We start from the raw sequence: 21,948 nt of genomic DNA on the forward strand, positions 1-21,948 counted from the left end.
TCAAACAAGAAGGCTGGAGATGACTAGCGAGATTTGTTCCACCTGATTTTAGGAGTACTCTTCCAAACACACTTACTCTTATTATCAAACACTTGTATCAAAGAGGACTTGTTTCTCAAAACTATTTATCATTGAAAAATAATAGTATGTGTCATGTCTCTTTACTTGATCTCAATTTTGACTGTGGATGGGACTCAATGATTCCATTTTTTGGTAATCTGATCTGCTGAATTATATAGCTAAGCTACAGACATACACACAAGTCCTGGAGTACATTCTTAAGTGTGACAGTACATAACATTATGCTTTATAATAAATCACAGACATGTCAGAAACAAGAAATGACAAAGCATATTTATTGTCAACATCCTCCCTTATTAGCAATGTTTTTGAAATTCTGCATTTATTCCTCCTTATTTTTCCTTAAGTACAGATAATAGTGCCTACTTTGATTAAAACATGTTTCGAATCAAGTAAAACTGTTCCAAATCAATTTTCAAAATTATTAGTTCAAAGTTTTCAGAAGACTGCCACTTTTGGATCCCATCTGAACAACATCCTTTGTCACTTATCTCAAGAGAACAAGTTTTAGAAATGAAATTATAGAAGCAGGAAACATACATGTACATGAACAAATGTGTGGACCTGCTCCTAAAAGCTGGTTAAATGACTATTGGGTGATGCTAATTTTTTTTTTTTTTTTTTTGGAAACTTTCAGGCTTAACTTAAAATTCTGGACTGAAGATGCTCAGAATGAGCCCTCCAGAAACAGAAAATATAATGAAGGAATTTGTGACTTTTTTTCCCCATCACAAGAAGAACAAGCCAGATAAGTAATTAAACACAAGGATATAGAATACATCTGTCAATAGCCCTGTCAGTGCAAGCTCACTCAGTTTGAATTTTCAACTCTACTACTTATTAATGGTCAGTCTTGGGACAATTGCCTAGCCTTATGGAATCTCATCCACTTCATCTGTCAATAGGAATAATAGGTAGAATCCATCTGATTACATTGTTGGGAACATTATCATTCTCTCTTTATCATATTATTTATGAACTAATAGACTTTGTTACATATTTTTGTGACTTCAATCAATTGCTGCCATTATTCTTATTAATGTTCATATTGCCCCATTTTAGGTTAATGGGGAGCCCTGTAAGTTGGCTCTGTGTCCTGTCCTTACCCTGTTTGTCTTTAACAGCAGCTTCCTGGTGTTCTGGCATGGTAAGCAATGTGGTTTCTTTTGTACATTTTCTAAAAGAAAGGAATATACATTTGCCTTGTTCACTGATATATACTAGTGCTCAACAAACATTCTTTAGATATAAGTCAATTAAATAGCACTTAACAACTATTCAATAGGAGTCATCGATTATTATTTGTCATTGTATAAGAATTACTTCCTCATGAACCTGACTATGGGGTTCTTTCAGTACAATTAATCTAATCAATTCCTGAGGACCTACAGTCTGCACCCCACCCCTTGTCAATCACATATATTTTAGTTGCCTGTATGTAAGTACTATTAACAAGTACAATTATCTTACAAGGAACATGGAAAGAATGTGAAAGGATTAAAATAGGCAATCTATGTCATCTAAAATATTTTCTCATTCTTTCTATATCATCTTCCTTATATTAGAATTAGGGGATTCTAGTGTCAAATTTGTTTCTGGGAGAAATCTTGTATTTCTTCCTCAGTGGGACATGTTTAAATCTTCACTTCCACTTTATTTGTTGCTTTCATGTCACATGTCAAAGCCCTATGTGGTTTCTGACTTCCTTTCTTTTTCAACTTTATCTCAAATAGAAATTTAACTTTAATAACATAACCACCTTTATTGACTCTATCATTTCCAAAATAGTTTCATTTATCATTTAAGTAAAACACGCTCTTAATTTATTTGTTGAATGGCTGAGGAGAAACTTTTAAACTTAATATTCTTTCCCTTATTCAAATTTTAAGTAGCTAAAGAAATTCTTCACACTTGGTATCAACATTACACAAAACACATTTTATGCTACATCTGAGTTTTTTAACTAGGTCTCCAAATGTGTGTTGTGGTTTTGCCTAAAATGAGTCATTATATAAATGTTCTCAGAAGGTAAAATCCAAGATTTTTATACAAGATCCATGTAACGTTAATGAAAAGTTCATTGGCAAATGATTTTGACGCCATGGCCTCTAATGCTTAGAACACTTAGATAAGAGATTTCTTAATTCGCCATGTTGGCACAAGGCACAATCACCTGGTTTTGGAATATTATGAACCATTACACCTCTGGAGAGACAGATGGCCTTCAACTGAACAAAGTCTGATGATTTACAAGTTTAACATTTATGGAGGACAATCACAAGATTAAACAATCATTATTCCTAGAACTAGCTATTTCAGAAGGGAAATGCTAATTTTTCCTGATTAAAAAGAGAAAACACAGATGTCATTCACTTATAAGAAAAAAAAAGTTACTCCTCTAGCTCTAGAGAATGTATCATTTAGGGAGCACAAAGTAAGAGAATGGGAAGCAGAAAGCTAGCTCTCTACTAATCTTCCTTCTCTCCTCATAAAGGAGAGATTTTTGTTTATTTTTCTTTGAATATATCTAGCAAATTAACATTTATGCTCTTCATTCTGCTTCCCCAGTCTTCCCACTTGTTTTTTTTTTGTTTTGTTTTGTTTTTTTCTTCCAGGTCTTCCTGAATAAATCCAGTGTCTTGGTCTCTAAAAACAAATCCTGTTTCTGTCAATAACAAATGTATAGCTCTGTGAAAATTACAATTAGTCTCTAGGACTTATTTTTTCTTTTTTTTATTTTTTTATTTTTTCTTTTTTTTAAAAGATTTTATTTATTTATTCATGAGAGACACAGAGAGAGAGAGAGCGAGGCAGAGACACAGGCAGAGGGAGAAGCAGACTCCATGTAGGGAGCCTGAAGTGGGACTCTATCCCCGGTCTCCAGAATCAGGCCCTGGGCTGAAGGGGGCGCTAAACCTCTGAGCTACCCAGGCTGCCCACTAGGACTTACTTTGAGACTTCTCTTTACTTATATGTAAGATGAAAAAACTAGATACCTTCTTCAAGGTCAAATATTCTCTAACTTTTTAGTCTTTCGTTCACAATGTCAGTACCTCTTATGAATTCCTAGAACTCTTCTTACTAGTGTCATATTCACTTAACAAAAGTGATTTCAACCGACAATGTATAATGAGTCTTACATGCATATTAGCGTTCATATATATGTGCCATCCTTTCCCCTGCAAAAGTGGCAGTGCCTTGAGGGCAAAGACTGAATTTTTCCTTCTTTGTATTTCTCAAAGCATCCAGCCTGGAACCCTACACTTGTTAGGTGCCTCCTAAATACTTGTCCATTAATTTGCTGATAAACTCTGTAAACTTTCCTCAGTTCTACTTGAGAGGCTTTGCAAATAGGAATGGTCCTAATGTTGTATATATTCCTAAAAAGAGAGAAGATCAAGTCTGCTTTTATCACAAGCTCAAGTGGACATGAAGTAACATTTTTTTCTTACGGGCAAAGCTCTTATAATAGAGTCCTTCAGAAGAACATAACACAGAGAAAAAGAGATTGAGCTACAGTATCTGCTGGCCTCTCACAGCAGCAGAACAAGAGTGTTAAAAAAAAAGTCACAATATTAAGACAGGATCAGAAATGAGAGTAGATGTGAAGCTAAGAGGAGCATTTACAACCTACTTCAGAATCCACAGGAGTTTGGAGATGAAATATGGAATCAAAAAAGTTATAAGCAGTATAATTTTATCAATAAAGAAAAGACAGTGTTGAAAAGATAACTACCCAATAATCATGTTTTCTAAAAATAAGCAACATACAGTTAATCATAAAAAACCTTTTATACTCCTTTGAAAAGAAATGCCACTCCCACATGTATACTTACACTAGTGAATAATTGTATAAGAACATTTCTTTCAAAGATTTTCAGTCAAAAATTTCATCCTAAAAAGCACCTGTACTTCCTTTCACTAGGTGAATAGGTACATTTTAGATGAGTACACACAGACAGTGAAAACTTATTTAATTTTTTCACTAAGACATTAGGAAGTAGATTCTCACAAGAGTCAGAAATTCAAACATTGATTTTTCTACTAAGCCTATGAGCCAACAGATATGAAATGATGGATCAAGAAAATGGAAGGTCTATTTTTCTATTCATTCAAAAGGTATATACAGCTTCTAAAAACTGAAAAAGTGGTTAAAAAATGGGCATTATCTCCAAGGCATGGATTGTGTATTCTGATAAATCCCAAAATAAAGTTATAATCTGAACCAGTGTTGGAAGATTCCTCCAACTGTATAACAGATAAAAAAAAGTAAAAGACTATTGAGAATTATCTGGTGCACTCTTTCTGTTACAATGTATTCTAAAAATTTCATAAAGGATGTGAAGTCCACAAAACTGGGAGCAGATTAAGTAATAAATAAAGCATCATATTCAGTTATACCACTGTTAGAATTAACATGGCTAGAATGAGCACCTACCAGAAAATCAAAAGATCAGTCAAAGGATTTTCCTGACTTTGTCACTTCCTTAATAAAATCATTCACTGTTTTCTTAGTCTGAATAGTTCCAACTTTAAAAGTAGAATATTAAAAATAATTGCCATATTTAAGAGGCAAAGAACTAAGTAAGTAGTTATTAACATGTTGGAATATTTTAGGGATGACATTTCTCAAATTCATAAAAAAAGTAAAACTTGGTTAACTCATCAAGATTTGTGGAAAATTATCAGAGTAAAGAGAGACACGGGTAGTTGGTTAGCTGACTGCCAGCCTATCCTTTTTGTGACAAAAGAACTGTTTCTCTTCAGAGTAGCAATGAATTTCAGTCATAATAGTGAACTATGATTAGGGTAGGTCAATTATAGCAATCTTAGCTCTCTTTGCCAGATTTTAAATAGTCACATGAGCAAATTTAACCAAAGAAATATAAAGCTGAAGAAGTTCTTATAGGGGAAGGGTGTTTCTGAGAAAACATTCCCTTTTTAATAAAAATGACAGGACCAGGAGAGAGCTTAAGGATTCATCCCCTGCCACACTTTTTCCCCTACTTCTAACACCAAAATGATTTTAAAGTAATGACAGCCATGTTGAGATCATCCATTGAGATGTATGACATCTAATGGCCAAGACACGAAGGAGAGTAGAGAGGATAAAAAGAACCAGCCTATGTCACTGCTGACAGTAATGAACCTCTGAATTAAAATTAGATCCACCTAACCTACATTCTCCCAAAAAAGTGAGAATAAAATACTGTTTAAGGCAAATATTCTGCAGCCTAACACATTTCTAAATGATAGATATGGTCCTCCCTGAAGAATCCATTCAGAAGAGCTCACCTTTTATAAAAGTCTGCATTCTTTAATGTAATATAATCCATCCCTAAGGTGACACCCTGGTGGCCTGCTCTAACAATCTGCTATCTCATATGCATGTGATATCCTTTTCCTTTTCTATGCATAGAAAAGAAGTCACAGACTCCAAATCTGATATGCCCTCTGCTCTAGAAATATATTGATAATATGCAACATGAAATATATAGTTTCATGGAGACTTGGGGAGCTTTCTGAAAGCCATCCATGAATTCTTGGTATGGTCTTCAGAGAGTTCCAACTATAAGAATCCTGGATTCAGATGATTTGGTATTTCTTTATTCTTAGATTTTTAAAACTTCAGTTCTACCTGAAGAACATTTATAAGTAAAATAAAATACCAGCTTCAGCCTTATTTACAGAATTCTTTGTGATCCAGTTTCTTAAGGAAGGGCCTCAAATAAATAAAAAATCTTAAAGAAAAAAAAGGCACCTGGGTGGCTCAGTTGGTTAAGTGTCTGCCTTCAGCTCAGGTCATGATCCCATGACCCTGGGATAGAGCCCCATGTCAGGATCCCTACTCAGCAGGTAGTCTGCTTCTCCCTCTCCCTCTTCTGCTCCCCAGGCTTGTGTTCTCTCTCTCTCTCTCTCTCTCTCTCTCAAATGAATAATCTTTTTTTAATAAAAAAAATCTTTTTGAAAAAGGGAAGGGGCTCATTTGATAACAAGCAGCAAAGTAAGGGAAATATCTTTGGACTAGGACTCAGGAGAGATTGGGTCTGGGCATGATTCTATGTGCAGACTGACCACTGACATTCTGGGCTTCTGGTCCCTCATCTGTAAAGTAGGAAATATGATACCCATTCATGAAACCTTTTTGAAGCTATAATGGGATAATATATGGGTACTGTCTGAATAGCAAATTATAGGTAGAATTTTCACCAGCGGGCATAATCTCTACATGAAGGAGAAACCAGGACACTGCAAGACCTAATTGTGGTCTGTCTCTGTTCTATCTGATTTTGGTTAAAAAAGATGATTCTAGGGGCATCTGGGTGGCTCAGTCAGTTAAGCATCTGACTCTTGATTTCAGCTCAGGTCATGATCTCAGGGATGTGAGAATGAGTCCTGCATCTATTTCTACACTGGGCATTGGAGACTACTTGGGTTCTCTCTTCTCACTCTCCCACTTGCACAAGCTCTCTCTCTCTCAAAAAACAAACAAACAAACAAACAAACAAACAAAGAGGGGCGCTTGGGTGGCTCAGTGATTGAGCATCTGCCTTCAACTAAGGGCATGATCCCGGGTCCTAGGGTAGAGTTCTGGATTGGGCTCCCTTGCAGGGAGCCTGCTTCTCCCTCTGCCTATGTCTCTGCCTCTCTCTCTGTGTCCCTCATGAATAAATGAAGAAAATCTTTAAAAAAATAAAAGAAAAAAGGTAATTCTGTTCTATCTAAAAGATTTACATATTTATTAAGTAATTACTGGTAATAAATAATAAGTCATTATTTACTACAGTACTATTGATTATCAGGAATTCCACCTTTACCTATGCTATTTTATATTATCATCACCAGCCAGATCCTATTACCTACACTGAAGGTGACAGTGGCTCAAAGACATTAACCAACTCATAAAAGTCACACAAACTTAAGTAGAGAGGCTAGAACATGGTCACAAGTCTATTCCACAATGAAATCTTTCTCTTGATATTATGTTAAAATGCAGTTGACACATAGTATTCAATTTCACTATAACCTAGCTAAAAAAATATGTTGGAGATGGTAGGAGAGTGGAGTTGTAACTGTCCAAAGGCAAATATAATTAGCATTTATAGTTTTCTAGGTATTGAACCTAGAGGCCAAACAACAGAGAGGGCAGATAATGAGGCTAGCTGGACTCTAAATTTAGGACTCAGCAAGTAAATGTATTAGCAAAACTGTGCCAATTTAGGAATCTTATCAATATTCATACACTTGATATTTCTGGTAGCCAAGGCCTGACCAGGAATTTTTTTCTCAAAAAATAGCATAACTTTAATCTTTCATCTGATGGAAAAAATACATATCATTGATACTGTAAGACTTTTTAAATGAGGCAAGACTGGCATCTATTCCATATGTGAATACTAAAATTAGATCAGGACTGAGAGCTTTGGCAGCTGGAAATGAAAAAAAAATTTTTTTTAAACAAATAGATTTAGGGCTTTGTTAAAAGAACAAAGGGACCTACACTTTCTCCCATAATAAACATAACAGCTGGAATGAAAATAGTTAACCTTTCCTGTTATTAAAATAATTAACATATAAATACTATTTAGCTCATTTAATATGCTCATTTTTGGTAAAGTCTTGCATTAAGTAAATAAGTTAATTTTGAAACATAACACATGTCAAACCAACCCAGCTTTCACAAGGAAACAATAGTCAAAATGCGTGTATAATGCCCTTCTAAAATGACCAGTTACAGCTGTGAAAGGCAATGCCAGAAGCAATGTTCAGAGATACCATAGCAACAAGAGTCTTTCTGCTACAGCAGCAAACTCACAATCACAAACTGAAAGAAGAAATCATTTCAGATCTTTAAACAATCTACTGTAAAAAATTAATATAATCTTTCCTCCAATGAAAATGTCTTCATTCATTGAATTTCCAAATTTTACTTAGTGCTTTAAGCATTCTTTCCATAATTCCTGTACATCTTGTTGAAAAGTAAAAATAAAAGTTGAGAGCAATAGCGAACACTTAGTTTTATTTCACATATGCAAACTTTTGTCCCAACAAAACAGTTTTAGGTGTTTGAGGATTGTTAGAATATATTTGTTTGACAATCATTTTACCTTTTGTATCAAGTACTCACAGTGAAGTTCTCTTATAATTCCCTCTGATGGCCTTAATATTTCAACAAAATGATGCATCCTAATATGAATGCCCATTTTAAATGATCAAGATACACCTGCAGTAATTACCACACTGAGATTAGTGAGGCCATCCTATGCTCTGATGGCTTCATGTAGTGTTGGTTTAGTGTACTGAAGTGTATGTAATAGATTGAATTCCCTGATATATTTGACAGACCACCAATTACAAAGTACTTGCACACTTGATACTTTTGACCTTGCTCATAACAATGTGAATACATGTGGCAAGTCACTTTCAAATAACAACAATGAAATTTTCCATCCAAAACTTACCAATTATGAATTGCATACTTCATTTTAGGTGAAATATTCCTGATCAAAATGTTGTAAAATTACAACAGTAAACTGAAGACCCAACTAACTTCAATCAGAAAAGAACCAAGACACTATCTGACCAATCCCTAAGCAAAATTTCCAAATTTCCAGTAATAATGATGTTTCAAGTTTAACATCTGCATTGCTATCCTATTATTTTTTTTAAAGAAACCAAATTCAGTACCATTGACATGTTTCAAATCTTTGCTGAAATTAAAATGAAAAACTGCAAGTTATTTTTTCTAAATTAATGAATAGTTAATCATTATGGATGCTTGTCTCTTGAAATCCTCATTGAGAAACAAGCCCACAAATTATTAAAATAATCTCAAAAGTAGCAGCTAGTAAGTAAACAAAGACTTTGTAGCAGTTAACGTGTAAACAAAGCTTTTGTTGTTGTAATACATGCAGTGGTAGAGTATATAATTTATCTTTTAACCATTTTTACGTATAAAATTCAGTGGCATTAAGTCACGTTGTAAAACCATCACCACTATTTATCTCTGTCACTTTTTCATCATTCCTAACAGAAACTCTGTGCCCTATATAGTTTTTATTTTTTTTGTTTTAAGGAATACAAGTAAGAAAAAACTTGTTTCCCTTTTATCTTAATCTGTTCCAGAATCTAAATTGTGGGGTTTATAAAGTGATTAAAGCCTTAACAGGCAAGTCGTTTCTAGATGGTTTACTACTTTTTTTTTTAAAAAGAAGATTTTTTTTATTTATTCATGAGAGACACAGAGAGAGAGAAAGAGGCAGAGACACAGGCAGAAGGAGAAGCAGGCTCCATGCAGGGAGCCCGACATGGGACTCGATTCCTAGTCTCCAGGACCATATCCTGGTCTAGATGGTTTACATGTGGGGGAAGGAGATTTAATAAATGCAGTTGCCACAAAAAAGCCAACAGTCCTGGGATTCTCTGCTGTCTTTAGAAAGAACAAGGAAACAGAATACAGATTAATTCCTTTTCCTCTAGGGCAGTCATTGAATTTGGTCTCCAGGTGACTGCATTCCACCTCAAAATTTGGTAAACACTGCTTGACTGCCTAGAGCTGTCCCCTTCCCCCTCCCTGTCCCTCTTCTCCCTCTCCAATCTCTGCCCCTCCCCTTGACCCTCCCACACATCCTCTACCCCTTCACCCATGTACAATACCTCCTTATGCCTTCCCTTTATTCCTAAACATTCCTTTTAAGACACGCTGAGGAAAGGCAATGGTTCAATTAAAGGGAGTAATAAAAGTTTCAGTCTTAATACAAACCCAAAAGACTAGTTTCTAATGCAACATTTCCCACAATAACATTTAGAAATAATTGATTTTAGGAAGAAGTTAACTATGAATTCTCTTGCTTGCTATATTGACAATTCTGACCAAAAAAGAATAAGGCATGTATATTAAATAGTTTTCTCCAGTGGCAAGTTATGTTTGGCAGAATTCAAACATAATGAATTGCTTGAGGTACATAAAGAAGCAAAATTTTTGACTTCCTGAATATCTCACAAGTAAACTCTGAAATTACCCAAGTATAGAACTTTATGAGAATATTTTCCCAATGATCTGTGGGTTGAAAATCGTAGAGTATTTGGTAGAAAATATATGTCCAGAATATTAAAACATCCCATAGATGCTTTGTATGCATAATCACAATCTCCTTTCTCTGATCCACAGAATAGTATGTAAGACCTTGCCAACATTTATGCTGCATTTCCCTTATTAGACTATGAACTAATGGAAGTCTATGTGTTATGTACCTTTCATAAACATCAGGCAAAACACACTTAATGATGGAAAAAGAGAAACACTAAGGTCTGGGACAAGAAGACCTCTTTTCTCAGATGATATTCAAACCCATACCTTGAACCTCACTTTAACCAACTCAGTCACAAGACAAAATGAGACAGAAACTACAATAAAACTACTGGTAGTAGCCATGCTTGATTTTAAACCTTCTTATTTCCCCAAATGTGTAAGATACCATGTTTACTCGACTGATTTTTTGTTTTGGTTTTCGTTTTTAATACAAGCAGATACATATTTTACTTTTATTTTTGATAGCTTTATTTCTAAGGTGATTTCACTAAAGGCTGAAGGATAGTGTTAAAAGGTATACTAATGCCTTTCAGAAGGAGAAGAATAAATAAAAAGTGTGCAAAATTAACTCATATATATATTTCAATACATTCCAAAAAACATATATCAAAGCTCCAGTTACAAAAGACCATTATGTACTAAAAAACTTGAAATACAACAAAACAAAATATACAGCATAATGAGTCCCTGTAGTTTTGACCTTCACTGTAGATCTTTCATTTTCTTTCTCGCCTTAGACAAGTTACTTAATTATAGAAGCTATTTCAAGAATAATTAAAAACTCCCCTTTCAGAAGCAGCCAAGTAGTTTATGTGGTCATCTGTAGAAGGTTATAACTTGAATGTATTATTTCTTGGATAGTTAGCCTTTTGGGTAGCCCCCCCTCCAAAAATGATGGGATTCATTCCTTTTATGACTATTCAGTAGCACCTAGTATTTATTAAATGCCAATAATATGTGTGTCTTATCCAACTATAGAACACAGGTCATCCAAGTCCTAAATCCAGTTTGCCATTTAGAAATTTACATTAAGTATACAAGCAGAAACTTTGTTCCCCAACTGAACTTTGAGGTGTTTTTTTTTTTTTTAAAGATTTATTTATTCACTCATGAGAGACAGAGAGAGAGAGACAGAGAGAGAAAGACAGAGAGACAGAGACACAGGCAGAGGGAGAAGCAGGCTCCATGCAGGGAGCCTGATATGGGACTCGATCCTGGACCCCAGGATCACGCCCTAGGCCAAAAGCAGACGCTCAACTGCTGAGCCACCCAGACGTCCCGAACTTTGAGTTCTAATAGTATAATAGGGCATTTCTTTTAAAAATAGCTATATGGTGGGACAGTTAATTATAATGTTGAATTTACAATCTAAAAGATAAAATTAAACTGACATATCTAGAATGCTACTTGCCTACCTAGAATGGTTAGGGAAGAGCAATAACGAAGTTGTCCTAAGTGGTTCAGTATAAGTTAGAGACAGTTAACTTCATGTAGCAATTAAAACGTAATGGTCTGAGAAAAAAACGCACACACAACAAAAATGCTAACTACAGTCAGGGTTGCAAATGTAGCTTCAAAGAAAATTGGACAGGAAAAGTAACAGTTCAAGGTATTCCTTGGAATGGAAGACTAACACAGGAGTTCTCCTGGTTCTATGTCATAAAAATCAGCTTCACACATAAAGACAACACGCTTTTCTACCACAGTACTATAGAAATGAACACCCAGAAGCAGAGTTAAAAAAAAAGGCAATCCATTCCTATTTTAAAAATATCTTTCACAAAAAACAAACACTATTTTTATATAAAGGAAACTGTTCATGCACTGAAAGTTTCTCCTGTACCCTAAGGATGGCTTGCGTTCATTTAACTTTTATTGTATAAATTGCCAGATCCTCACAGAAACTTTTATCTCAGTTGAGGCACAAAGGAGATGAAAATTGGGTTTATTTTGTACGATGTGTTTTTATTTCACCAGCATACTCTCACTTTAAGGATTTATCAGTATCCTTAAAGTAAAGCATTAAAAAAACAAAAAACAAAACTGTCAGCCTGTTTAATAGATATTGCCTTCTATTTCTTTAGTTTTATCTTTGTCTTTTCCCTTTTGATGTTTGCATTCAGACAAGACACCTTATTTGTCATCATCTATGACTACAAACAAAGTTACAAAGACATGCGCGGCTAGCAATTTCATTTCTTAAAAGCAAAGAGGAAGAGAATGTTCCCCAAATATAGTTCCATCCTACAAACAGTGATGTGACTAATACAAGCTGAGATGTACTTCAGTGTTAAATGCACACCAAATTTCAGAGATTTAGTATGGGAAAAATATATGAAAGATCTCAATAATTTTTATATTGATTCCATGTTAAAATGGTACTATCTTAGATAAATGGGTTAAATGAAAGAGATTATTAGAATTAACTTCAATTGCTTAGTTTTCCTTTTTCCAAGGTGGTTACTAAAACATTTAAAATTGCTTAAATGCCTGGCATTATATTTCTGTTGGACAGCACTGTTATAGGTACTGCTATAAATAGTCTGGAAGACATGTGAGAGAAAACAGGGCATGGTTATGTATAGATAACCATGCAGATTCAAGTGAGTACATTTATAAGTAAACTGTATCAACCTGAAAGTGTGAGGAGTCAACAGCAGTACTAATAGCGGATATGTGAATGTGCCAAATGATTTACTTGAGTGTGCCTATTTTATAATCAGACCAATTCTATTGTGTATGTTTTACAGATGAGAAAGCTGAGAATTGAAATAATATTCTGAAAGTAACAGAGCTTATGTGGCAGAATCACGATTCATGTGTAATTCTATGTGACTGTATGTAGACTCTGGGTTCTTATTCATAAAAGAATATCTCACTCAATAAAGCCTATTACTTAAATAAATAAAGCCAGCCTGCCTTTTGCTGAATGCCCCTATGTTCTATCATACTATTCTTTCCACCTACCATCCAATTCCTCATGCCCATTTGTCTACACATATCCACCTCATCTTTCAGGATGTAGCTATGGTTCTTAACTATGCCATTCTTCGAAATTGCTATAATCAGTATGACCAGCATAAGGGTCACAGATTTTCATGAGTCAGGTTTGTTAATTCCATCTGACTTCTCAATTTCATGAAGGCAGAGAATGTATCTCATTTCTTTTGTGGTCTCCAACAAAGCTAGCACCCAGCAAATAAACCTGAATAGTTATTAAATGAAAACACAGTGAAGGAGGGCAGCTGGGTAGGCAGATAGTCCTACGTTTGATTACCTGTATTATAATAAACAACATAAATCCTTGGTAGTAGTAATAAAATTTCCTTTGGCTTGTAAGTTATGACTCTGCCTCTGTAAGTAACATATACACTGGACTTACACCCAATCCTGATTAGCCAGTAACTAAAGAGCAAATTTCCACAGTTCGAGATTTCTGGATGAAATTCACAGGTAATTACTCTTGGAAACTCCTGTGAGAAATACACAATATAGGTATAAAAATATTTTTATTTCTCTTTTTAATTTTGCCCAAACTTCCTGCCTCAACTGTAACTGAGCTGCACTACTGATAAAAGGCATACTAAATCTGCAAAATAGGTTTGTTTTAATGAAAAGAAAATGCCTACAACACCAGCTTTCTTCCTCTCCAAAATAACATGTTTTTGAATAACAATGTGGTTACTTTGCTTCAGTGAAGCCAAAATCACCACTAGTCATCAGGGTGCTACTTTTATCATCTGCTCCAACTGGGTTGCCATTCTTTCATCCAAAAGCTAAGCACACCAATTTGTGCTTTCATTGTAATAATTGATGAGCCCCCATAATTTCTTGCTGGGCACAATACTAGTTTTTATCCTTCTGAGGTACCTGAAAAAATGTAATAGTTCAACCCAGAATGGCAGTCATGATAAAAGATACTAAACTGAGAATGTACACTGGAGGCTACTCTCCATTTTCCTGATTTGGAAAGGTGTATTCTGCTTTATGTCTCTTCCCAGATCATACTGGTGGCAAAGATAGATTGCACAGCATAGTGGCTAGAACAGTAGTTTAAATATTATTGACATTTTGGAGCAAGTAATTCTTTGTTGTGAGAGGGTTGTCTTATGCACTGCAGTATGTTTAGTGGCTTTCCTGGCTTCTAACTACTGGATTCCAGTAGTACCCTCTCCAAGTTATGGCAACCAAAGTTGTCTCCAGACACTGCAAACATGTCTGGAGAAGGAGGCAAACCTCTCCTCCTTTCAAACCACTGGGTTAGAACACAAACTCTGGCACTGGATTAAAATCTCAGCTTCTTAATGTGGCAGCTGTGTGACCTTACACAACTGAGTTAGTCTCAGAATGCTTACTTTCCTCGAGGGTAGTTGAGGTGATTGAGTCAATGAACCTATATAAAGTATTATGAGAGTACCTGGCATGTAGCAAGCACTATAAAAGGTTGAGCTATTGTTACTGTTGCTGTTATTATTATTTTTATTATTTTATTTTATTTTTTAAAAGATTTTATTTATTTATTTTTGAGAGACACACAGAGAGAGAGAGAGAGAGAGAGAGAGAGAGAGAGAGGCAGGCAGAGACGCAGGCAGAGGGAGAAGCAGGCTCCATGCAGGGAGCCTGATGTGGGACTCGATCCCAGGTCTCCAGGATCACACCCTGGGCCAAAGGTGGTTCTAAACCACTGAGCTATCCGGGCTGCTCGTGTTATTATTATTTTTAAATGAAAACATGATTTAGCCTTAAGTCTATAGAGAAATAGTATGCCCACCTAGGTAGTCTACCAACTTCGGTCTGAGTTTTCTTATAAATAAAGTAGATGTTTGACCAAACATTTACTAGTGATACAGTACAGTATTATGGCTAAGAGTTCAGATTATAGAATCTGACTGATGATGTGGGACTCTTGGAATCATAAACCACTAGCTGTTTAAGCCTTGGACAGATTGCTGAATGTGCCAGAAACTTTGTGTTCTGATTCTATAAAACCCAGATAATAAAACGTTCACCTCAGGAGTGTTATTGGAAGAATTAACTGAAGTGACATAGATAAAATCTTACAATATTCAATAACACTGTAAAATCCTCAATATATGGTTGCTATTATTACTATTACTCTTTCTAGCTTTTAAAATACACATAACTTTAAAAGTGAAGAGAAATAAGTCACTTAAGAGTAGCCTCAGTGGAATGTGTAGAAAAGGAAAAAATGAGGCCAGTTCATTTGCATTTACATAGCTTTTGTCCCCATTAGGTCTAGACTGCCCTAGGGGAAATACAGTAGCTCATTTAGCTGGATATCTCAAAAGGCAAAGGATAAGGACCATCTGAATAGGCCTTTGAGAGTCCTCAGAATATGACCAAAGTGGGCTACTATCAATTTTGGATAATCACAAGACTGTGTAGCTAGATTTTACTCAGCACTCTGAAAGGAATGGGCTCACCAGGTTTGATTTGACAAGGATATTCCTTGGTCAGGGACATATGAAAGAGTTCTGTCTTTCTCTACAAATGAAAGCTACATGAAGAGCTCTCACCCTCACATCTATTGCCAAATACATGCAGTAGCCTAATCTACAGGGAAAAGCATTATCTGAAGTTCTTTTTTGGAGGACCATCCATAACTGTAATCCTTACAAGGTCGGTTAATTCCACTCATTAGAGGCCAGAACTAATCATAGGCCATTTTTCACTTGAGATAGAAAAAACCATCATCTTCATCAATGACAACTCCAAGGAATATAAAGAAAGGAGAGATGAGGAGCACCTACATGGCTCAGTTGGTTAAGCATCTGCCTTCAGGTCAGGTCCTGATCCTAGTATCCTGGGTTTGAACCCACATTGGCTCCCTGCTCAGCAGGGCATCTGTTTGTCCTTCTCCCTCTGTCCTTCCCCTCTGCTCATGTGCGCTCTCTCTCTCTCTCTCTCTCTCTCAAATAAAGAAATAAAATCTTAAAAAAAAAAAAAAAAAGAAGACCTGATTTGATTTAGTGGTTATAGGCTGCAAGGATCTGTTCTTCCCTCCTTAATATCTGAGCTATACAAGGGTGATATTCATAGCAAAGTTTTGGATTTCATTCTACTGATAATGGCACAAAGCATATGTTGGAACCATGATATGAATGTCACGAGGTTCCAGAATACATATGTTAATCTCTATTGACTCTGCTGATCTCTGGCAGGAGATTTTCAAAGTGCAAATTGTCAGAATAGCTCAGGGAATAATTTTTGGAATAGTATCACTTAGAAGATGATTGTGAAATTGAGAAACAATGATAAAGTTAGTTTTGACCTAGGAATACCAAAAAAGATCATAGTGAATGACTGTGGTGATAAATTATCCACAGGATAAGAAATCCAAGGTATGTCTATTGTCAGAGTGACTTACCAGAAAAATGAGAGATCTTTAACTCTACACATTTGACAAATCAGAGACTGTTAGAGAGTAATGTGGTCGGCTATAACTCAACATGGAGCTGGAAGCCCAGACCATCTGCATCTCATGTGACAACTCTGATCCAGCAACAGTGAATTTCTCAAAGGTTATACTGAAAAATATTATGAAACCATATCTGGTTTTAACAGGAAAAAATCAGCAAAAGATTACTAGCAACAACAAATTACTGATAACTGCCATAAATACAAGAGGAGTGATAACAATTAGACTATATATTTGCTATGTTTGATTCAGAAACTGAAGTTAAATTTATAAACATCAAATCATTGCCTTATACTCATTTCTTGCCCTATAGACCCCCATGACTGGGGTTATTACTCAACCAGAAAGGACAGGAACCCAGCTAGCCATTTGTAGCAGCCAAACATTTCTGAGAAGGGACAGACTCTTAGAGCTCTAAGATGTTTTTAATACCATCTCTCAAAGATGTCTCTTTTTCTCTCTGCTTACCATCCTGCCACCACCATTACAAAATAATCCTAAAAGATAACACCAAGATGAAAAGCTTGATTTGCCATACCATGAGAGAAGCTCTGCATCTAGAAAATTTCATTATTTAATTTAAAATGCCATAGATAGCTTGTTCAAAATATATTTAGCATTAGAGATGCACTGCAGATAGAATAATGATGTGACTGCAAATGCAGTATGATGGGTAGGGGCATCTCTGAGCAATTCTCATATCACCTGTTCATTTTCCAGTTCTCAAATTCTTTTGACTGTCTTCAGAAGCTTTATGGAATGTGTCCATATCTGGATAATCCCAAAGGACTGTTTCCTTTTAAAGATGGATATGACTCATAAAATAGATGGAAAAGAAACAAAAGTATAACAATGCATTCGAATCTACAAAGGATCAATCCTCATTTATGATTGCTGCTAGGAAAGTGTTAACATCACTTCTGTAGCACCAAGAAGGCAGATCATTTAGGCATTTGCTAAGACCGCAAGTCACTTGCCTTAGGTATTAAGTGTATGTAATTTTCATAACCACAGGGTATCCATTAACTAGATTTGAAATGTATAAGGGAAATCTGACACTGACACTTCTTAGCTTCAGCTAGAAAAGAATGTTGTGTGAGTCTGCATGTGTGAGAGAGAGGGAGGGTGGTATACACAGCACACTAGGTGGAGAGTAAGAATTATACAGTCTAATGTACAGATGAAAAATCCAATATTACAGAAGTCACTAACACAAAAAAAGTGTGCTTGACAAGGTTTGATAGCATAGCCAATAACCCTGCATTAGAGTCACCAGGTGAGAAATTTATGAGCACTCCTATTACTTCATTTGCATTTTCTTCTTATGATAAAATCCATTTAAAAAGCAAGGAAAGAAGAATCTCTGCCTATATAAAATAATCTTAGTAAAAACAAGACTACCTTCTGGCTTGCCTTTATCTCTATGTAAAGAAACCACACAGACGTGTATGAGCACTGATTGGGTGAAAAAAAAAATTCTTGAAAAGCTCATTAGTAAATTGCATAACTTTAAAAAGCATGTCCACCCCTAAATGATCAATATTAACATCTTATAAGTGAGAATACATAAATAATACCTAATTAATATCTTCAAACTCAGTGAAGATATCAACAAGTATATACACCTAATAATTAAGGATTTCTATTCTAATACAAATAGTTTATTGAAAAAGATATAAGAAAAAGCTTACCTTGACTTTCATTACAGGATTATTATATGCAAAAAAGATACGGATCTCAGGGTCAGGCAAAACACATTTCGTTTTTAAAAAACATATTTCATTTTATTGGTTAACATTAACTTATATTGGTATGAACTGGAGTCATACATTATAACTTTACCATTTGGTTTAATTCATAGCAGCTTAGTGAGATTAAAACGTGGTCAAATGGTATTAATGTAGGCACATCTCTCAGATAATAAATTATACTGAGCAAAAGATTGCATAATTCAATACTCAAACTGAGAATTGCATAGAACCTCTGGTTTTAAATGCTATAGTTAAATTTGATGAACATCTCTTCATTCCCCCACACCAAATCCTCACTACAAATGACAGTCTGGTTCTACAATTGGAATCTTGTTTCTCTGTGTAACTCCATGGTTGGTGATGCTTGGTCTGCGCAGGAGTATCTCAGGAAAAAATGCAAAGGAGACATGCTTCTAAGTGTAGCTTAAGGCAGTCAAAATCTCCTCTCAGCTGATAGTGTTAAATACCCTGAAATAAATGAAAAATTCCCAGGATGGTCTTTGTACTTTTCCAACTGAAAGTGATCACTAACAAAATGAATATCAGACTTGGGATATATACCTACCTTGAAAAAATGGCATGAGGCTAACACATGCCCGATTAATTACACTGGGATGTGGAAAGTTCAGCATTTATATTAAGAAAATAAACTGCATAAGCCACTGTGACAGAATGGTGTTCATGGTGTGACAATAGATCTTAAGAATAGTATCTGGGAGTTTTAATCTACCGCCAGCTCACTATTAGCTTCTGGTTTGATATATGCCTAAAAATAAGCTACAGCAAACTCTCAATGAAATTAATAAGACTCTGAAAAGTACCAGTGTCACACAGAACATAACTGAAAATATTTAGAAACGTAATGCCTTTTTTCAGACAAAAGTCATAATAAAAATTTTATATATTTCTTTACTACTTGGATTTCTAATTTTGCATATGTTCTGTGATTTTTACTTTTTTTTGATTTTCTTTTACTCTTAATGAAATACTCTGGGCTGTGAAATTTGTGGCTTTTTAATAGTTTTTTTAATTATATGATTTTTATTATTTGAGGAAAAAAACTTAAACTGTTTCTTACAAAAATAACACCTAAGTACCATTCAAACATAACCAAAATGACAAAAATGGCAATGATTGTAATAGAAACAATTACTCCCGAAATCTTAAATCCAATACCGGATTCTGCATCTTAACAGGAAATAACAAATCATAATGTGCCTAGGGGGAATAGGCAAAGATGGTATCAGAAATGACTCAGCTGAAGCAGTTATAGGTGTTAAGTATGAAACTTAAGACATGAAACAGAAAGAATATATAGTGTACAGACGCCAGAATGTGGCTGATTGTCTTTAATTCCTAGCAACATCAGTGTGTGATCAAATACAATGTATGTTAATCTCTCTGTAATTTAGTTTCTTCATTTGCAAAACAGTGATAATAATAATACTCACCTCTTAGGGTCCTGAGAACTCAGAGTTCCTATATATATATAAAGCACTCAGTTCAGTGACTAGCACAAAGTAAATGATCCAAAAAATGTAGCTCCCAGAGAATTGAAAGCAGTTATTCAAACTCTTGTACATGAATGGTCATAGTAGTACTATTTACAATAGCCAAAAGGTAGAAACAACTCAAATGTCCATCAACAGATGAATACGTATAGAATGTTTTCAGTCATAATAAGGAATGAAATGCTGATAAATGCTACAGTATGGATGAATCTTAAAAACATGATGCTAAGTGAAAGAAACTGGACACAAAAGGTGCTGTAAGATTCTGTTTATTTGTACAAAATATCTAGCATAGGTAAATCCAATAAGACAGAAAGAAGACTGGTGATTGCTGGGGTGAGAAGAAGGAATGGGGAGCAACCAACCACTTAATGGATGCTGGATTTTATTTTAAGGTGATGAAAATATTTTGGAAAGAAACAGAAGTAGTCTTTGCATAATATTGTGAGTGTGGTAAACCCAAGTGAATTGTTCATGTAAAGATGGTTAATTCTACATTATGTGAATTTTACCTTGGTAAATAAAAAAATTAGATAATAGTCATAATAATGAAGGACAAAGGTAAGCTGTTGACATATTTTTCCTTCTTCTCCACCTTTGTGGATGAGGAACTCATTCCCTTACATAAGGCAACCCATTCCATGTCCAGGCAGGTCTGGTGCAAAGATCAGTGTTAGTATTTAATAAAAAGCAAAAACACAAAATTTAATTTTTCACACTTTTTGGAGGTGCCCTACTCCTTTACTGACAAAAATCTAAAACTTTACTACAAAAATGTCCTCCTCTTCTCACCTACTACCAGAGGTGAGAAGATTACTGAAGAGCGGCACCTGGCTAGATCAGTCAGTAGAGCATGTGACTCTTGATTTCAGGGTCCTAAATTTGAGCCCCACATTGGGTATAGAGCTTACTTTTTAAAAATTTTTTAAAAAGATTACTGAAGAGATTTCCAATTTGGAAAGCATACAACTTTCCAAGGGCATTTCCCCTCAGAAAAAGACTAAGGAAGTAGGCAAGGACCTACTCTCTCCCTGTTCTGTCTTTCTTCTTTGTACTGTAGTTTCAACACCTCAACTATTTCTGTAATCCACTCTTGATAATGATCATCTTGGAGGCCCGACATTCAACCAGAGTGGCTGTAACAAGTCATTACACTTGTCCTCGCCTTTAGAACAATCAATAACCCCAAATGAAGAGTAATGGTCATTATAAAGCCAAACAAAGGTTGATGATCCTTCCTTATTGATATTAAATTTTTCTACTGCTTCCTGCATATTTGTCTGCTACTGCCTTGTTGCGTTCAGCAGCAGCCCCTTCCTGGCAGGACTTACAAGTCCACCCCTACCTTCGTGTGAGTCTCATACATATCCTTTGAGCAATCCTGCAATGATTAGTTGCTTCCACATCATATTAACAGATTTTATTGTTGTCTTTAAGATGACATGTGCTTGATATTGAGTAAGTTAGTGAATGCTTTTAGTTTTTAGTCTTTTATCACCAAATACACTCAAGGCTCTCTTTTCTCCTCTACTTCCAGCAGGCTTACTACATCTCTTATTTGCCCACTGCTCATACTCCTGAGTGGAATAGCTCTATGTTAATCTCACTTCAGTATAAATCCAAAAGGTTTTTTAAATGTTTACACATTCAGCCAATCAGTCATGAAATATTTACTGAGTATCAAAATGATATAATATAGCATAGAGATAAGATCATTAATAAAGTAAAAAACAAGCATAAAGATTTTTAAATTAGAAAGACCTAGACTTGAATTCTGGCTCTGCCATTTCTTGCCATGTAAGAAGAAATTAACTTCCTTCATTCCCAAGTTTCTTGTTTACAATATGAGCTAATTATATTTACTTGCTCAGAATGTTATGAGATACAGAAACACATGTGCATAAAACACTTAAATATTTTCCATACTTTTTTCATATTCACTCTATGAAAGTGTGTTTTTTCTTTACCAAATAACTTCAAACTTTAACTAGCATTTATAAATATATTTTCATACAATTTATGTTTCAAGTCAAATCATCCTAATGATTTTTGATCTTAATCAAACTATAATTC

The 21,948-nt window shown here is 35.0% G+C and overlaps 1 protein-coding gene across 13 annotated transcripts in view; it reads right to left on the reverse strand.

Moving 5' to 3' along the window:
- CNTN4 (contactin 4) overlaps positions 1–21,948 on the reverse strand; it is a 917,305-nt gene that overhangs the window by 545,485 nt on the left and 349,872 nt on the right. For 3 of the 13 annotated variants that reach the window (XM_072785324.1, XM_072785328.1, XM_072785330.1), the window contains one exon: positions 1,188–1,258. The exons of the other annotated variants lie outside the window; for them this stretch is intronic. The gene's annotated coding sequence lies outside the window, so the exon portion shown is untranslated. The remainder of the gene's footprint in view (positions 1–1,187; positions 1,259–21,948) is intronic. 13 annotated transcript variants of the gene reach the window in all.

The sequence above is a fragment of the Canis lupus genome, chromosome 19 (assembly GCF_048164855.1).
Source record: "Canis lupus baileyi chromosome 19, mCanLup2.hap1, whole genome shotgun sequence".
Lineage (NCBI taxonomy): Eukaryota > Metazoa > Chordata > Mammalia > Carnivora > Canidae > Canis > Canis lupus.